This window comes from Crinia signifera, chromosome 1, assembly GCF_055691185.1.
Source record: "Crinia signifera chromosome 1, ASM5569118v1, whole genome shotgun sequence".
Taxonomy (NCBI): domain Eukaryota; kingdom Metazoa; phylum Chordata; class Amphibia; order Anura; family Myobatrachidae; genus Crinia; species Crinia signifera.
Genome location: NC_139217.1, coordinates 229,672,696 through 229,688,151, shown reverse-complemented (window position 1 = coordinate 229,688,151; position 15,456 = coordinate 229,672,696). Strand labels below are relative to the sequence as shown.

Genomic DNA, 15,456 nt, shown 5'->3' with positions numbered 1-15,456 from the left:
CACACTGTTTAGGCCCAATTCCAACTGCTTTTGGCAGCTAAACAGTGTTGAGCCTCTTTAGTAGTTTAATTTTAGACCCCCTGCTAATATCATGTCCTGTAGGTCTTTTTACATTACCAACACATGATTTTTTTCAGTAAGCCAATACAGTTAGGAAACTTTTGTATTAGCTTACCGGGTGATAGAAGTAGAAGAGGGCAAAAAAGTGCCTGTATCTCACCTACAGCCATACCACATTGGATAGGCCCAATCTCGTCTGGTCTTTGAAGCTAAGCAGTGTTGGGCCTGGTTAGTACTTGGGTGGGAGACCACATGGGAACACCAGCTGCTGTAGATTTTTTCACATTACTGGCAAATTGTTTTTATTCTCTAGCTATTTAAATTGGAATTTTTTTTTTTTTTTATTGCCAGCACAGACATTTGGAAGAGGTCAAACAGACACAATAGCCATCACCTAAAGACTTACCACACTGTTTAGGCCCAATTCCAACTGCTTTTGGCAGCTAAACAGTGTTGAGCCTCTTTAGTAGTTTAATTTAAGACCCCCTGCTAATATCATGTCCTGTAGGTCTTTTTACATTACCAACACATGATTTTTTTCAGTAAGCCAATACAGTTAGGAAACATTTTTATTAGCTTACCTGGTGATAGAAGTAGAAGAGGGCAAAAAAGTGCCTGTATCTCACCTACAGCCATACCACATTGGATAGGCCCAATCTCGTCTGATCTTGGAAGCTAAGCAGTGTTGGGCCTGGTTAGTACTTGGGTGGGAGACCACATGGGAACACCAGGTGCAGTAGGTTTTTTCACATTACTGGCAAATTGTTTTTAATCTCTAGCAATTTAAATTGGAAACTTTTTCTTTTTATTGCCAGCACATACATTTGGAAGAGGTCAAACAGACACAATAGCCATCACCTAAAGACTTACCACACTGTTTAGGCCCAATTCCAAATGCTTTTGGCAGCTAAACAGTGTTGAGCCTCTTTAGTAGTTTAATTTAAGACCCCCTGCTAATATCATGTCCTGTAGGTCATTTTACATTACCAACACATGATTTTTTTCAGTAAGCCAATACAGTTTGGAAACTTTTTTATTAGCTTACCTGGTGATAGATGTAGAAGAGGGCAAAAAAGTGCCTGTATCTCACCTACAGCCATACCACATTGGATAGGCCCAATCTCGTCTGATCTTGGAAGCTAAGCAGTGTTGCGCCTGGTTAGTACTTGGGTGGGAGACCACATGGGAACACCAGGTGCTGTAGGTTTTTTCACATTACTGGCAAATTGTTTTTATTCTCTAGCTATTTAAATTGGAAACTTTTTTTCTTTTTATTGCCAGCACAGACATTTGGAAGAGGTCAAACAGACACAATAGCCATCACCTAAAGACTTACCACACTGTTTAGGCCCAATTCCAACTGCTTTTGGCAGATAAACAGTGTTGAGCCTCTTTTGTAGTTTAATTTAAGACCCCCTGCTAATATCATGTCCTGTAGGTCTTTTTACATTACCAACACATGATTTTTTTCAGTAAGCCAATACAGTTAGGAAACTTTTGTATTAGCTTACCGGGTGATAGAAGTAGAAGAGGGCAAAAAAGTGCCTGTATCTCGCCTACAGCCATACCACATTGGATAGGCCCAATCTCGTCTGATCTTTGAAGCTAAGCAGTGTTGGGCCTGGTTAGTACTTGGGTGGGAGACCACATGGGAACACCAGGTGCTGTAGGTTTTTTCTCATTACTGGCAAATTGTTTTTATTCTCTAGCTATTTAAATTGGAAACATTTTCTTTTTATTGCCAGCACAGACATTTGGAAGAGGTCAAACAGACACAATAGCCATCACCTAAAGACTTAGGCCCAATTCCAACTGCTTTTGGCAGCTAAACAGTGTTGAGCCTCTTTAGTAGTTTAATTTAAGACCCCCTGCTAATATCATGTCCTGTAGGTCTTTTTACATTACCAACACATGATTTTTTTCAGTAAGCCAATACAGTTAGGAAACTTTTTTATTAGCTTACCTGGTGATAGATGTAGAAGAGGGCAAAAAAGTGCCTGTATCTCACCTACAGCCATACCACATTAAATAGGCCCAATCTCGTCTGATCTTGGAAGCTAAGCAGTGTTGGGCCTGGTTAGTACTTGGGTGGGAGACCACATGGGAAAACCAGGTGCTGTAGGTTTTTTCACATTACTGGCAAATTGTTTTTATTCTCTAGCTATTTAAATTGGAAACTTTTTATTTTTATTACCAGCACAGACATTTGGAAGAGGTCAAACAGACACAATAGCCATCACCTAAAGACTTACCACACTGTTTATGCCCAATTCCAACTGCTTTTGGCAGCTAAACAGTGTTGAGCCTCTTTTGTAGTTTAATTTAAGACCCCCTGCTAATATCATGTCCTGTAGGTCTTTTTACATTACCAACACATGATTTTTTTCAGTAAGCCAATACAGTTAGGAAACTTTTGTGTTAGCTTACCTGGTGATAGAAGTAGAAGAGGGCAAAAAAGTGCCTGTATCTCACCTACAGCCATACCACATTGGATAGGCCCAATCTCGTTTGTTCTTTGAAGCTAAGCAGTGTTGGGCCTGGTTAGTACTTGGGTGGGAGACCACATGGGAACACCAGGTGCTGTATATTTTTTCACATTACTGGCAAATTGTTTTTATTCTCTAGCTATTTAAATTGGAAACTTTTTCTTTTTATTGCCAGCACAGACATTTGGAAGAGGTCAAACAGACACAATAGCCATCACCTAAAGACTTACCACACTGTTTAGGCCCAATTCCAACTGCTTTTGGCAGCTAAACAGTGTTGAGCCTCTTTAGTAGTTTAATTTAAGACCCCCTGCTAATATCATGTCCTGTAGGTCTTTTTACATTACCAACACATGATTTTTTTCAGTAAGCCAATACAGTTAGGAAACATTTTTATTAGCTTACCTGGTGATAGATGTAGAAGAGGGCAAAAAAGTGCCTGCATCTCATCTACAGCCATACCACATTGGATAGGCCCAATCTCGTCTGATCTTGGAAGCTAAGCAGTGTTGGGCCTGGTTAGTACTTGGGTGGGCGACCACATGGGAACACCAGGTGCTGTAGGTTTTTTCACATTACTGGCAAATTGTTTTTATTCTCTAGCTATTTAAATTGGAAACTTTTTCTTTTTATTGCCAGCACAGACATTTGGAAGAGGTCAAACAGACACAATAGCCATCACCTAAAGACTTACCACACTGTTTAGGCCCAATTCCAACTGCTTTTGGCAGCTAAACAGTGTTGAGCCTCTTTTGTAGTTTAATTTAAGACCCCCTGCTAATATCATGTCCTGTAGGTCTTTTTACATTACCAACACATGATTTTTTTCAGTAAGCCAATACAGTTAGGAAACTTTTTTATTAGCTTACCTGGTGATAGATGTAGAAGAGGGCAAAAAAGTGCCTGCATCTCACCTACAGCCATACCACATTGGATAGGCCCAATCTCGTCTGATCTTGGAAGCTAAGCAGTGTTGGGCCTGGTTAGTACTTGGGTGGGCGACCACATGGGAACACCAGGTGCTGTAGGTTTTTTCACATTACTGGCAAATTGTTTTTATTCTCTAGCTATTTAAATTGGAAACTTTTTCTTTTTATTGCCAGCACAGACATTTGGAAGAGGTCAAGCAGACACAATAGCCATCACCTAAAGACTTACCACACTGTTTAGGCCCAATTCCAACTGCTTTTGGCAGCTAAACAGTGTTGAGCCTCTTTTGTAGTTTAATTTAAGACCCCCTGCTAATATCATGTCCTGTAGGTCTTTTTACATTACCAACACATGATTTTTTTCAGTAAGCCAATACAGTTAGGAAACTTTTGTATTAGCTTACCTGGTGATAGAAGTAGAAGAGGGCAAAAAAGTGCATGTATCTCACCTACAGCCATACCACATTGGATAGGCCCAATCTCGTCTGTTCTTTGAAGCTAAGCAGTGTTGGGCCTGGTTAGTACTTGGGTGGGAGACCACATGGGAACACCAGGTGCTGTAGATTTTTTCACATTACTGGCAAATTGTTTTTATTCTCTAGCTATTTAAATTGGAAACTTTTTCTTTTTATTGCCAGTACAGACATTTGGAAGAGGTCAAACAGACACAATAGCCATCACCTAAAGACTTACCACACTGTTTAGGCCCAATTCCAACTGCTTTTGGCAGCTAAACAGTGTTGAGCCTCTTTAGTAGTTTAATTTAAGACCCCTGCTAATATCATGTCCTGTAGGTCTTTTTACATTACCAACACATGATTTTTTTCAGTAAGCCAATACAGTTAGGAAACTTTTGTATTAGCTTACCGGGTGATAGAAGTAGAAGAGGGCAAAAAAGTGCCTGTATCTCGCCTACAGCCATACCACATTGGATAGGCCCAATCTCGTCTGATCTTTGAAGCTAAGCAGTGTTGGGCCTGGTTAGTACTTGGGTGGGAGACCACATGGGAACACCAGGTGCTGTAGGTTTTTTCTCATTACTGGCAAATTGTTTTTATTCTCTAGCTATTTAAATTGGAAACATTTTCTTTTTATTGCCAGCACAGACATTTGGAAGAGGTCAAACAGACACAATAGCCATCACCTAAAGACTTAGGCCCAATTCCAACTGCTTTTGGCAGCTAAACAGTGTTGAGCCTCTTTAGTAGTTTAATTTAAGACCCCCTGCTAATATCATGTCCTGTAGGTCTTTTTACATTACCAACACATGATTTTTTTCAGTAAGCCAATACAGTTAGGAAACTTTTTTATTAGCTTACCTGGTGATAGATGTAGAAGAGGGCAAAAAAGTGCCTGTATCTCACCTACAGCCATACCACATTAAATAGGCCCAATCTCGTCTGATCTTGGAAGCTAAGCAGTGTTGGGCCTGGTTAGTACTTGGGTGGGAGACCACATGGGAACACCAGGTGCTGTAGGTTTTTTCACATTACTGGCAAATTGTTTTTATTCTCTAGCTATTTAAATTGGAAACTTTTTATTTTTATTACCAGCACAGACATTTGGAAGAGGTCAAACAGACACAATAGCCATCACCTAAAGACTTACCACACTGTTTATGCCCAATTCCAACTGCTTTTGGCAGCTAAACAGTGTTGAGCCTCTTTTGTAGTTTAATTTAAGACCCCCTGCTAATATCATGTCCTGTAGGTCTTTTTACATTACCAACACATGATTTTTTTCAGTAAGCCAATACAGTTAGGAAACTTTTGTGTTAGCTTACCTGGTGATAGAAGTAGAAGAGGGCAAAAAAGTGCCTGTATCTCACCTACAGCCATACCACATTGGATAGGCCCAATCTCGTTTGTTCTTTGAAGCTAAGCAGTGTTGGGCCTGGTTAGTACTTGGGTGGGAGACCACATGGGAACACCAGGTGCTGTATATTTTTTCACATTACTGGCAAATTGTTTTTATTCTCTAGCTATTTAAATTGGAAACTTTTTCTTTTTATTGCCAGCACAGACATTTGGAAGAGGTCAAACAGACACAATAGCCATCACCTAAAGACTTACCACACTGTTTAGGCCCAATTCCAACTGCTTTTGGCAGCTAAACAGTGTTGAGCCTCTTTAGTAGTTTAATTTAAGACCCCCTGCTAATATCATGTCCTGTAGGTCTTTTTACATTACCAACACATGATTTTTTTCAGTAAGCCAATACAGTTAGGAAACTTTTTTATTAGCTTACCTGGTGATAGATGTAGAAGAGGGCAAAAAAGTGCCTGCATCTCATCTACAGCCATACCACATTGGATAGGCCCAATCTCGTCTGATCTTGGAAGCTAAGCAGTGTTGGGCCTGGTTAGTACTTGGGTGGGAGACCACATGGGAACACCAGGTGCTGTAGGTTTTTTCACATTACTGGCAAATTGTTTTTATTCTCTAGCTATTTAAATTGGAAACTTTTTCTTTTTATTGCCAGCACAGACATTTGGAAGAGGTCAAACAGACACAATAGCCATCACCTAAAGACTTACCACACTGTTTAGGCCCAATTCCAACTGCTTTTGGCAGCTAAACAGTGTTGAGCCTCTTTTGTAGTTTAATTTAAGACCCCCTGCTAATATCATGTCCTGTAGGTCTTTTTACATTACCAACACATGATTTTTTTCAGTAAGCCAATACAGTTAGGAAACTTTTGTATTAGCTTACCTGGTGATAGAAGTAGAAGAGGGCAAAAAAGTGCATGTATCTCACCTACAGCCATACCACATTGGATAGGCCCAATCTCGTCTGTTCTTTGAAGCTAAGCAGTGTTGGGCCTGGTTAGTACTTGGGTGGGAGACCACATGGGAACACCAGGTGCTGTAGATTTTTTCACATTACTGGCAAATTGTTTTTATTCTCTAGCTATTTAAATTGGAAACTTTTTCTTTTTATTGCCAGTACAGACATTTGGAAGAGGTCAAACAGACACAATAGCCATCACCTAAAGACTTACCACACTGTTTAGGCCCAATTCCAACTGCTTTTGGCAGCTAAACAGTGTTGAGCCTCTTTAGTAGTTTAATTTAAGACCCCTGCTAATATCATGTCCTGTAGGTCTTTTTACATTACCAACACATGATTTTTTTCAGTAAGCCAATACAGTTAGGAAACTTTTTTATTAGCTTACCTGGTGATAGATGTAGAAGAGGGCAAAAAAGTGCCTGTATCTCACATACAGCCGTACCACATTGGATAGGCCCAATCTTGACTGATCTTTGAAGCTAAGCAGTGTTGGGCCTGGTTAGTACTTGGGTGGGAGACCACATGGGAACACCAGGTGCTGTACGTTTTTTCACATTACTGGCAAATTGTTTTTATTCTCTAGCTATTTAAATTGGAAACTTTTTCTTTTTATTGCCAGCACAGACATTTGGAAGAGGTCAAACAGACACAATAGCCATCACCTAAAGACTTACCACACTGTTTAGGCCCAATTCCAACTGCTTTTGGTAGCTAAACAGTGTTGAGCCTCTTTTGTAGTTTAATTTAAGACCCCCTGCTAATATCATGTCCTGTAGGTCTTTTTACATTACCAACACATGATTTTTTTCAGTAAGCCAATACAGTTAGGAAACTTTTTTATTAGCTTACCTGGTGATAGAAGTAGAAGAGGGCAAAAAAGTGCCTGTATCTCACTTACAGCCATACCACATTGGATCGGCCCAATCTCGTCCGATCTTGGAAGCTAAGCAGTGTTGGGCCTGGTTAGTACTTGGGTGGGAGACCACATGGGAACACCAGGTGCTGTAGGTTTTTTCACATTACTGGCAAATTGTTTTTATTCTCTAGCTATTTAAATTGGAAACTTTTTCTTTTTATTGCCAGCACAGACATTTGGAAGAGGTCAAACAGACACAATAGCCATCACCTAAAGACTTACCACACTGTTTAGGCCCAATTCCAACTGCTTTTGGCAGCTAAACATTGTTGAGCCTCTTTAGTAGTTTAATTTTAGACCCCCTGCTAATATCATGTCCTGTAGGTCTTTTTACATTACCAACACATGATTTTTTTCAGTAAGCCAATACAGTTAGGAAACTTTTTTATTAGCTTACCTGGTGATAGATGTAGAAGAGGGCAAAAAAGTGCCTGTATCTCACCTACAGCCATACCACATTGGATAGGCCCAATCTTGTCTGATCTTGGAAGCTAAGCAGTGTTTGGCCTGGTTAGGACTTGGGTGGGAGACCACATGGGAACACCAGGTGCTGTAGGTTTTTTCACATTACTGGCAAATAGTTTTTATTCTCTAGCTATTTAAATTGGAAACTTTTTCTTTTTATTGCCAGCACAGACATTTGGAAGAGGTCAAACAGACACAATAGCCATCACCTAAAGACTTACCACACTGTTTATGCCCAATTCCAACTGCTTTTGGCAGCTAAACAGTGTTGAGCCTCTTTTGTAGTTTAAGTTAAGACCCCCTGCTAATATCATGTCCCGTAGGTCTTTTTACATTACCAACACATGATTTTTTTCAGTAAGCCAATACAGTTAGGAAACTTTTTTATTAGCTTACCTGGTGATAGATGTAGAAGAGGGCAAAAAAGTGCCTGCATCTCACCTACAGCCATACCACATTGGATAGGCCCAATCTCGTCTGATCTTGGAAGCTAAGCAGTGTTGGGCCTGGTTAGTACTTGGGTGGGCGACCACATGGGAACACCAGGTGCTGTAGGTTTTTTCACATTACTGGCAAATTGTTTTTATTCTCTAGCTATTTAAATTGGAAACTTTTTCTTTTTATTGCCAGCACAGACATTTGGAAGAGGTCAAACAGACACAATAGCCATCACCTAAAGACTTACCACACTGTTTAGGCCCAATTCCAACTGCTTTTGGCAGCTAAACAGTGTTGAGCCTCTTTTGTAGTTTAATTTAAGACCCCCTGCTAATATCATGTCCTGTAGGTCTTTTTACATTACCAACACATGATTTTTTTCAGTAAGCCAATACAGTTAGGAAACTTTTGTATTAGCTTACCTGGTGATAGAAGTAGAAGAGGGCAAAAAAGTGCATGTATCTCACCTACAGCCATACCACATTGGATAGGCCCAATCTCGTCTGTTCTTTGAAGCTAAGCAGTGTTGGGCCTGGTTAGTACTTGGGTGGGAGACCACATGGGAACACCAGGTGCTGTAGATTTTTTCACATTACTGGCAAATTGTTTTTATTCTCTAGCTATTTAAATTGGAAACTTTTTCTTTTTATTGCCAGTACAGACATTTGGAAGAGGTCAAACAGACACAATAGCCATCACCTAAAGACTTACCACACTGTTTAGGCCCAATTCCAACTGCTTTTGGCAGCTAAACAGTGTTGAGCCTCTTTAGTAGTTTAATTTAAGACCCCTGCTAATATCATGTCCTGTAGGTCTTTTTACATTACCAACACATGATTTTTTTCAGTAAGCCAATACAGTTAGGAAACTTTTGTATTAGCTTACCGGGTGATAGAAGTAGAAGAGGGCAAAAAAGTGCCTGTATCTCGCCTACAGCCATACCACATTGGATAGGCCCAATCTCGTCTGATCTTTGAAGCTAAGCAGTGTTGGGCCTGGTTAGTACTTGGGTGGGAGACCACATGGGAACACCAGGTGCTGTAGGTTTTTTCTCATTACTGGCAAATTGTTTTTATTCTCTAGCTATTTAAATTGGAAACATTTTCTTTTTATTGCCAGCACAGACATTTGGAAGAGGTCAAACAGACACAATAGCCATCACCTAAAGACTTAGGCCCAATTCCAACTGCTTTTGGCAGCTAAACAGTGTTGAGCCTCTTTAGTAGTTTAATTTAAGACCCCCTGCTAATATCATGTCCTGTAGGTCTTTTTACATTACCAACACATGATTTTTTTCAGTAAGCCAATACAGTTAGGAAACTTTTTTATTAGCTTACCTGGTGATAGATGTAGAAGAGGGCAAAAAAGTGCCTGTATCTCACCTACAGCCATACCACATTAAATAGGCCCAATCTCGTCTGATCTTGGAAGCTAAGCAGTGTTGGGCCTGGTTAGTACTTGGGTGGGAGACCACATGGGAACACCAGGTGCTGTAGGTTTTTTCACATTACTGGCAAATTGTTTTTATTCTCTAGCTATTTAAATTGGAAACTTTTTATTTTTATTACCAGCACAGACATTTGGAAGAGGTCAAACAGACACAATAGCCATCACCTAAAGACTTACCACACTGTTTATGCCCAATTCCAACTGCTTTTGGCAGCTAAACAGTGTTGAGCCTCTTTTGTAGTTTAATTTAAGACCCCCTGCTAATATCATGTCCTGTAGGTCTTTTTACATTACCAACACATGATTTTTTTCAGTAAGCCAATACAGTTAGGAAACTTTTGTGTTAGCTTACCTGGTGATAGAAGTAGAAGAGGGCAAAAAAGTGCCTGTATCTCACCTACAGCCATACCACATTGGATAGGCCCAATCTCGTTTGTTCTTTGAAGCTAAGCAGTGTTGGGCCTGGTTAGTACTTGGGTGGGAGACCACATGGGAACACCAGGTGCTGTATATTTTTTCACATTACTGGCAAATTGTTTTTATTCTCTAGCTATTTAAATTGGAAACTTTTTCTTTTTATTGCCAGCACAGACATTTGGAAGAGGTCAAACAGACACAATAGCCATCACCTAAAGACTTACCACACTGTTTAGGCCCAATTCCAACTGCTTTTGGCAGCTAAACAGTGTTGAGCCTCTTTAGTAGTTTAATTTAAGACCCCCTGCTAATATCATGTCCTGTAGGTCTTTTTACATTACCAACACATGATTTTTTTCAGTAAGCCAATACAGTTAGGAAACTTTTTTATTAGCTTACCTGGTGATAGATGTAGAAGAGGGCAAAAAAGTGCCTGTATCTCACCTACAGCCATACCACATTAAATAGGCCCAATCTCGTCTGATCTTGGAAGCTAAGCAGTGTTGGGCCTGGTTAGTACTTGGGTGGGAGACCACATGGGAACACCAGGTGCTGTAGGTTTTTTCACATTACTGGCAAATTGTTTTTATTCTCTAGCTATTTAAATTGGAAACTTTTTATTTTTATTACCAGCACAGACATTTGGAAGAGGTCAAACAGACACAATAGCCATCACCTAAAGACTTACCACACTGTTTATGCCCAATTCCAACTGCTTTTGGCAGCTAAACAGTGTTGAGCCTCTTTTGTAGTTTAATTTAAGACCCCCTGCTAATATCATGTCCTGTAGGTCTTTTTACATTACCAACACATGATTTTTTTCAGTAAGCCAATACAGTTAGGAAACTTTTGTGTTAGCTTACCTGGTGATAGAAGTAGAAGAGGGCAAAAAAGTGCCTGTATCTCACCTACAGCCATACCACATTGGATAGGCCCAATCTCGTTTGTTCTTTGAAGCTAAGCAGTGTTGGGCCTGGTTAGTACTTGGGTGGGAGACCACATGGGAACACCAGGTGCTGTATATTTTTTCACATTACTGGCAAATTGTTTTTATTCTCTAGCTATTTAAATTGGAAACTTTTTCTTTTTATTGCCAGCACAGACATTTGGAAGAGGTCAAACAGACACAATAGCCATCACCTAAAGACTTACCACACTGTTTAGGCCCAATTCCAACTGCTTTTGGCAGCTAAACAGTGTTGAGCCTCTTTAGTAGTTTAATTTAAGACCCCCTGCTAATATCATGTCCTGTAGGTCTTTTTACATTACCAACACATGATTTTTTTCAGTAAGCCAATACAGTTAGGAAACTTTTTTATTAGCTTACCTGGTGATAGATGTAGAAGAGGGCAAAAAAGTGCCTGCATCTCATCTACAGCCATACCACATTGGATAGGCCCAATCTCGTCTGATCTTGGAAGCTAAGCAGTGTTGGGCCTGGTTAGTACTTGGGTGGGAGACCACATGGGAACACCAGGTGCTGTAGGTTTTTTCACATTACTGGCAAATTGTTTTTATTCTCTAGCTATTTAAATTGGAAACTTTTTCTTTTTATTGCCAGCACAGACATTTGGAAGAGGTCAAACAGACACAATAGCCATCACCTAAAGACTTACCACACTGTTTAGGCCCAATTCCAACTGCTTTTGGCAGCTAAACAGTGTTGAGCCTCTTTTGTAGTTTAATTTAAGACCCCCTGCTAATATCATGTCCTGTAGGTCTTTTTACATTACCAACACATGATTTTTTTCAGTAAGCCAATACAGTTAGGAAACTTTTTTATTAGCTTACCTGGTGATAGATGTAGAAGAGGGCAAAAAAGTGCCTGCATCTCACCTACAGCCATACCACATTGGATAGGCCCAATCTCGTCTGATCTTGGAAGCTAAGCAGTGTTGGGCCTGGTTAGTACTTGGGTGGGCGACCACATGGGAACAGCAGGTGCTGTAGGTTTTTTCACATTACTGGCAAATTGTTTTTATTCTCTAGCTATTTAAATTGGAAACTTTTTCTTTTTATTGCCAGCACAGACATTTGGAAGAGGTCAAACAGACACAATAGCCATCACCTAAAGACTTACCACACTGTTTAGGCCCAATTCCAACTGCTTTTGGCAGCTAAACAGTGTTGAGCCTCTTTTGTAGTTTAATTTAAGACCCCCTGCTAATATCATGTCCTGTAGGTCTTTTTACATTACCAACACATGATTTTTTTCAGTAAGCCAATACAGTTAGGAAACTTTTGTATTAGCTTACCTGGTGATAGAAGTAGAAGAGGGCAAAAAAGTGCATGTATCTCACCTACAGCCATACCACATTGGATAGGCCCAATCTCGTCTGTTCTTTGAAGCTAAGCAGTGTTGGGCCTGGTTAGTACTTGGGTGGGAGACCACATGGGAACACCAGGTGCTGTAGATTTTTTCACATTACTGGCAAATTGTTTTTATTCTCTAGCTATTTAAATTGGAAACTTTTTCTTTTTATTGCCAGTACAGACATTTGGAAGAGGTCAAACAGACACAATAGCCATCACCTAAAGACTTACCACACTGTTTAGGCCCAATTCCAACTGCTTTTGGCAGCTAAACAGTGTTGAGCCTCTTTAGTAGTTTAATTTAAGACCCCTGCTAATATCATGTCCTGTAGGTCTTTTTACATTACCAACACATGATTTTTTTCAGTAAGCCAATACAGTTAGGAAACTTTTTTATTAGCTTACCTGGTGATAGATGTAGAAGAGGGCAAAAAAGTGCCTGTATCTCACATACAGCCGTACCACATTGGATAGGCCCAATCTTGACTGATCTTTGAAGCTAAGCAGTGTTGGGCCTGGTTAGTACTTGGGTGGGAGACCACATGGGAACACCAGGTGCTGTACGTTTTTTCACATTACTGGCAAATTGTTTTTATTCTCTAGCTATTTAAATTGGAAACTTTTTCTTTTTATTGCCAGCACAGACATTTGGAAGAGGTCAAACAGACACAATAGCCATCACCTAAAGACTTACCACACTGTTTAGGCCCAATTCCAACTGCTTTTGGTAGCTAAACAGTGTTGAGCCTCTTTTGTAGTTTAATTTAAGACCCCCTGCTAATATCATGTCCTGTAGGTCTTTTTACATTACCAACACATGATTTTTTTCAGTAAGCCAATACAGTTAGGAAACTTTTTTATTAGCTTACCTGGTGATAGAAGTAGAAGAGGGCAAAAAAGTGCCTGTATCTCACTTACAGCCATACCACATTGGATCGGCCCAATCTCGTCCGATCTTGGAAGCTAAGCAGTGTTGGGCCTGGTTAGTACTTGGGTGGGAGACCACATGGGAACACCAGGTGCTGTAGGTTTTTTCACATTACTGGCAAATTGTTTTTATTCTCTAGCTATTTAAATTGGAAACTTTTTCTTTTTATTGCCAGCACAGACATTTGGAAGAGGTCAAACAGACACAATAGCCATCACCTAAAGACTTACCACACTGTTTAGGCCCAATTCCAACTGCTTTTGGCAGCTAAACATTGTTGAGCCTCTTTAGTAGTTTAATTTTAGACCCCCTGCTAATATCATGTCCTGTAGGTCTTTTTACATTACCAACACATGATTTTTTTCAGTAAGCCAATACAGTTAGGAAACTTTTTTATTAGCTTACCTGGTGATAGATGTAGAAGAGGGCAAAAAAGTGCCTGTATCTCACCTACAGCCATACCACATTGGATAGGCCCAATCTTGTCTGATCTTGGAAGCTAAGCAGTGTTTGGCCTGGTTAGGACTTGGGTGGGAGACCACATGGGAACACCAGGTGCTGTAGGTTTTTTCACATTACTGGCAAATAGTTTTTATTCTCTAGCTATTTAAATTGGAAACTTTTTCTTTTTATTGCCAGCACAGACATTTGGAAGAGGTCAAACAGACACAATAGCCATCACCTAAAGACTTACCACACTGTTTATGCCCAATTCCAACTGCTTTTGGCAGCTAAACAGTGTTGAGCCTCTTTTGTAGTTTAAGTTAAGACCCCCTGCTAATATCATGTCCCGTAGGTCTTTTTACATTACCAACACATGATTTTTTTCAGTAAGCCAATACAGTTAGGAAACTTTTGTGTTAGCTTACCTGGTGATAGAAGTAGAAGAGGGCAAAAAAGTGCCTGTATCTCACCTACAGCCATACCACATTGGATAGGCCCAATCTCGTTTGTTCTTTGAAGCAAAGCAGTGTTGGGCCTGGTTAGTACTTGGGTGGGAGACCACATGGGAACACCAGGTGCTGTAGGTTTTTTCACATTACTGGCAAATTGTTTTTATTCTCTAGCTATTTAAATTGGAAACTTTTTCTTTTTATTGCCAGCACAGACATTTGGAAGAGGTCAAACAGACACAATAGCCATCACCTAAAGACTTACCACACTGTTTAGGCCCAATTCCAACTGCTTTTGGCAGCTAAACAGTGTTGAGCCTCTTTTGTAGTTTAATTTAAGACCCCCTGCTAATATCATGTCCTGTAGGTCTTTTTACATTACCAACACATGATTTTTTTCAGTAAGCCAATACAGTTAGGAAACTTTTGTATTAGCTTACCTGGTGATAGAAGTAGAAGAGGGCAAAAAAGTGCCTGTATCTCACCTACAGCCATACCACATTGGATAGGCACAATCTCGTCTGATCTTGGAAGCTAAGCAGTGTTTGGCCTGGTTAGTACTTGGGTGGGAGACCACATGGGAACACCAGGTGCTGTGGTTTTTTTCACATTACTGGCAAATAGTTTTTATTCTCTAGCTATTTAAATTGGAAACTTTTTCTTTTTATTGCCAGCACAGACATTTGGAAGAGGTCAAACAGACACAATAGCCATCACCTAAAGACTTACCACACTGTTTAGGCCCAATTCCAACTGCTTTTGGCAGCTAAACAGTGTTGAGCCTCTTTAGTAGTTTAATTTAAGACCCCCTGCTAATATCATGTCCTGTAGGTCTTTTTACATTACCAACACATGATTTTTTTCAGTAAGCCAATACAGTTAGGAAACTTTTTTATTAGCTTACCTGGTGATAGAAGTAGAAGAGGGCAAAAAAGTGCCTGTATCTCACTTACAGCAATACCACATTGGATCGGCCCAATCTCGTCCGATCTTGGAAGCTAAGCAGTGTTGGGCCTGGTTAGTACTTGGGTGGGAGACCTCATGGGAACACCAGGTGCTGTAGGTTTTTTCACATTACTGGCAAATTGTTTTTATTCTCTAGCTATTTAAATTGGAAACTTTTTCTTTTTATTGCCAGCACAGACATTTGGAAGAGGTCAAACAGACACAATAGCCATCACCTAAAGACTTACCACACTGTTTAGGCCCAATTCCAACTGCTTTTGGCAGCTAAACAGTGTTGAGCCTCTTTAGTAGTTTAATTTAAGACCCCCTGCTAATATCATGTCCTGTAGGTCTTTTTACATTACCAACACATGATTTTTTTCAGTAAGCCAATACAGTTAGGAAACTTTTTTATTAGCTTACCTGGT

At 40.0% G+C, this 15,456-nt stretch overlaps 18 non-coding genes and 15 pseudogenes across 18 annotated transcripts; all 33 read left to right on the top strand.

The window, feature by feature from the left end:
* Positions 1 to 218: 218 nt before the first annotated feature.
* Positions 219 to 337, top strand: LOC146037360 (5S ribosomal RNA; annotated as a pseudogene).
* Positions 338 to 684: 347 nt separating this feature from the next.
* LOC146046423 (5S ribosomal RNA) lies at positions 685 to 803 on the top strand. Its single transcript, XR_014465884.1, has one exon. It is a non-coding gene; the product is annotated as a 5S ribosomal RNA (ribosomal RNA).
* Positions 804 to 1,148: 345 nt separating this feature from the next.
* On the top strand, positions 1,149 to 1,267 carry LOC146033793 (5S ribosomal RNA). The gene has a single exon (XR_014459207.1). It is a non-coding gene; the product is annotated as a 5S ribosomal RNA (ribosomal RNA).
* Positions 1,268 to 1,614: 347 nt separating this feature from the next.
* Positions 1,615 to 1,733, top strand: LOC146033914 (5S ribosomal RNA). The gene has a single exon (XR_014459328.1). It is a non-coding gene; the product is annotated as a 5S ribosomal RNA (ribosomal RNA).
* Positions 1,734 to 2,066: 333 nt separating this feature from the next.
* On the top strand, positions 2,067 to 2,185 carry LOC146045978 (5S ribosomal RNA). The gene has a single exon (XR_014465707.1). It is a non-coding gene; the product is annotated as a 5S ribosomal RNA (ribosomal RNA).
* Positions 2,186 to 2,530: 345 nt separating this feature from the next.
* LOC146037093 (5S ribosomal RNA) lies at positions 2,531 to 2,649 on the top strand (annotated as a pseudogene).
* A 345-nt stretch (positions 2,650 to 2,994) lies between these two features.
* Positions 2,995 to 3,113, top strand: LOC146041608 (5S ribosomal RNA). Its single transcript, XR_014463515.1, has one exon. It is a non-coding gene; the product is annotated as a 5S ribosomal RNA (ribosomal RNA).
* Positions 3,114 to 3,458: 345 nt separating this feature from the next.
* LOC146041246 (5S ribosomal RNA) lies at positions 3,459 to 3,577 on the top strand. Its single transcript, XR_014463467.1, has one exon. It is a non-coding gene; the product is annotated as a 5S ribosomal RNA (ribosomal RNA).
* A 345-nt stretch (positions 3,578 to 3,922) lies between these two features.
* Positions 3,923 to 4,041, top strand: LOC146036100 (5S ribosomal RNA; annotated as a pseudogene).
* A 344-nt stretch (positions 4,042 to 4,385) lies between these two features.
* On the top strand, positions 4,386 to 4,504 carry LOC146033903 (5S ribosomal RNA). The gene has a single exon (XR_014459317.1). It is a non-coding gene; the product is annotated as a 5S ribosomal RNA (ribosomal RNA).
* A 333-nt stretch (positions 4,505 to 4,837) lies between these two features.
* Positions 4,838 to 4,956, top strand: LOC146046116 (5S ribosomal RNA). Its single transcript, XR_014465748.1, has one exon. It is a non-coding gene; the product is annotated as a 5S ribosomal RNA (ribosomal RNA).
* Positions 4,957 to 5,301: 345 nt separating this feature from the next.
* On the top strand, positions 5,302 to 5,420 carry LOC146037089 (5S ribosomal RNA; annotated as a pseudogene).
* A 345-nt stretch (positions 5,421 to 5,765) lies between these two features.
* On the top strand, positions 5,766 to 5,884 carry LOC146041466 (5S ribosomal RNA). The gene has a single exon (XR_014463488.1). It is a non-coding gene; the product is annotated as a 5S ribosomal RNA (ribosomal RNA).
* Positions 5,885 to 6,229: 345 nt separating this feature from the next.
* Positions 6,230 to 6,348, top strand: LOC146036096 (5S ribosomal RNA; annotated as a pseudogene).
* Positions 6,349 to 6,692: 344 nt separating this feature from the next.
* Positions 6,693 to 6,811, top strand: LOC146037769 (5S ribosomal RNA; annotated as a pseudogene).
* A 345-nt stretch (positions 6,812 to 7,156) lies between these two features.
* LOC146045507 (5S ribosomal RNA) lies at positions 7,157 to 7,275 on the top strand. Its single transcript, XR_014465453.1, has one exon. It is a non-coding gene; the product is annotated as a 5S ribosomal RNA (ribosomal RNA).
* A 345-nt stretch (positions 7,276 to 7,620) lies between these two features.
* LOC146037187 (5S ribosomal RNA) lies at positions 7,621 to 7,739 on the top strand (annotated as a pseudogene).
* A 345-nt stretch (positions 7,740 to 8,084) lies between these two features.
* LOC146041235 (5S ribosomal RNA) lies at positions 8,085 to 8,203 on the top strand. Its single transcript, XR_014463466.1, has one exon. It is a non-coding gene; the product is annotated as a 5S ribosomal RNA (ribosomal RNA).
* A 345-nt stretch (positions 8,204 to 8,548) lies between these two features.
* LOC146036095 (5S ribosomal RNA) lies at positions 8,549 to 8,667 on the top strand (annotated as a pseudogene).
* A 344-nt stretch (positions 8,668 to 9,011) lies between these two features.
* Positions 9,012 to 9,130, top strand: LOC146033892 (5S ribosomal RNA). The gene has a single exon (XR_014459306.1). It is a non-coding gene; the product is annotated as a 5S ribosomal RNA (ribosomal RNA).
* Positions 9,131 to 9,463: 333 nt separating this feature from the next.
* On the top strand, positions 9,464 to 9,582 carry LOC146046104 (5S ribosomal RNA). Its single transcript, XR_014465746.1, has one exon. It is a non-coding gene; the product is annotated as a 5S ribosomal RNA (ribosomal RNA).
* Positions 9,583 to 9,927: 345 nt separating this feature from the next.
* LOC146037084 (5S ribosomal RNA) lies at positions 9,928 to 10,046 on the top strand (annotated as a pseudogene).
* Positions 10,047 to 10,391: 345 nt separating this feature from the next.
* On the top strand, positions 10,392 to 10,510 carry LOC146046101 (5S ribosomal RNA). The gene has a single exon (XR_014465745.1). It is a non-coding gene; the product is annotated as a 5S ribosomal RNA (ribosomal RNA).
* A 345-nt stretch (positions 10,511 to 10,855) lies between these two features.
* On the top strand, positions 10,856 to 10,974 carry LOC146037079 (5S ribosomal RNA; annotated as a pseudogene).
* Positions 10,975 to 11,319: 345 nt separating this feature from the next.
* Positions 11,320 to 11,438, top strand: LOC146041458 (5S ribosomal RNA). Its single transcript, XR_014463487.1, has one exon. It is a non-coding gene; the product is annotated as a 5S ribosomal RNA (ribosomal RNA).
* A 345-nt stretch (positions 11,439 to 11,783) lies between these two features.
* On the top strand, positions 11,784 to 11,902 carry LOC146046397 (5S ribosomal RNA). Its single transcript, XR_014465874.1, has one exon. It is a non-coding gene; the product is annotated as a 5S ribosomal RNA (ribosomal RNA).
* A 345-nt stretch (positions 11,903 to 12,247) lies between these two features.
* Positions 12,248 to 12,366, top strand: LOC146036090 (5S ribosomal RNA; annotated as a pseudogene).
* Positions 12,367 to 12,710: 344 nt separating this feature from the next.
* Positions 12,711 to 12,829, top strand: LOC146037758 (5S ribosomal RNA; annotated as a pseudogene).
* Positions 12,830 to 13,174: 345 nt separating this feature from the next.
* LOC146045454 (5S ribosomal RNA) lies at positions 13,175 to 13,293 on the top strand. Its single transcript, XR_014465438.1, has one exon. It is a non-coding gene; the product is annotated as a 5S ribosomal RNA (ribosomal RNA).
* Positions 13,294 to 13,638: 345 nt separating this feature from the next.
* LOC146037182 (5S ribosomal RNA) lies at positions 13,639 to 13,757 on the top strand (annotated as a pseudogene).
* Positions 13,758 to 14,102: 345 nt separating this feature from the next.
* On the top strand, positions 14,103 to 14,221 carry LOC146036237 (5S ribosomal RNA; annotated as a pseudogene).
* Positions 14,222 to 14,566: 345 nt separating this feature from the next.
* LOC146036844 (5S ribosomal RNA) lies at positions 14,567 to 14,685 on the top strand (annotated as a pseudogene).
* A 345-nt stretch (positions 14,686 to 15,030) lies between these two features.
* LOC146047498 (5S ribosomal RNA) lies at positions 15,031 to 15,149 on the top strand. The gene has a single exon (XR_014466034.1). It is a non-coding gene; the product is annotated as a 5S ribosomal RNA (ribosomal RNA).
* Positions 15,150 to 15,456: the final 307 nt, after the last annotated feature.